Consider the following 767-nt stretch of genomic DNA (forward strand, 5'->3'; position numbering starts at 1 on the left):
CCATCAACCCGTGTGAGGATCTACTTGACCGGAACGATACGATCTACTCAAATCAATCAAACTCATCGGAAGAACTTGATGGGTAATTTGATAGATCAAGAGGTAAGATACCCCGTCTTGAGAGTACAATGAGTAGGGTTCTACTCTAAACTAGGAAAGGGGAATTACAACCTGCCTTCCTCCATGGACCATAGGGGCTAATATAGTCTCTTTACAGCTCAGTGTGGTAAAAGGAACTACTGTTACAACGGCCAGTAAGAGTAACAGTTTGAGTGAAATGGTGAGGAGCAATCCGAGCCGTTGAACATTATCTTGCCATCTCAATCGTCGCTTGACAGAATCCTTCTGCACTATCTTCTCTTTCAGTATCGCCTGGGTTCAGGTCCTCTGCTAGCCCGTCACCCAGCGTTAGTCGAAGTCCAGAGAGCATGGCGTAGCCGTATACAAGAAAAACATAGTTGAGCCTTGATGCCGGCGTATCAGGGTGACGGCATCACAGGCGGCGAGGGCCAGGACGTCTTCGCATGAGACGGTGGCGTTGCAGGAGGCCTCGACCCGAGTCTCAATGCCGTCTATGATCTCGTAGCCGCGCACCAACTTCGCGTTCGGTGCTGCGTTCTTCTCGCCAGTGAAGTTGGCAGTGTCGTCGAGGAGTATCGAACCGTCGCAGCCATGCAACACACACGCACCCGCGTCAATAGTCGAAGCAGAAGGAGAAAGGTTCTGCTGCTAGGGGCAAATGGTAAAGAAAATTATAATCTAAGCCC

The 767-nt window shown here is 50.2% G+C and overlaps 1 pseudogene; it reads right to left on the reverse strand.

The window, feature by feature from the left end:
- Positions 1-408: 408 nt before the first annotated feature.
- LOC119360585 overlaps positions 409-767 on the reverse strand; it is a 3683-nt pseudogene continuing 3324 nt past the window's right edge.

This window comes from Triticum dicoccoides, chromosome 2B, assembly GCF_002162155.2.
Source record: "Triticum dicoccoides isolate Atlit2015 ecotype Zavitan chromosome 2B, WEW_v2.0, whole genome shotgun sequence".
Taxonomy (NCBI): domain Eukaryota; kingdom Viridiplantae; phylum Streptophyta; class Magnoliopsida; order Poales; family Poaceae; genus Triticum; species Triticum dicoccoides.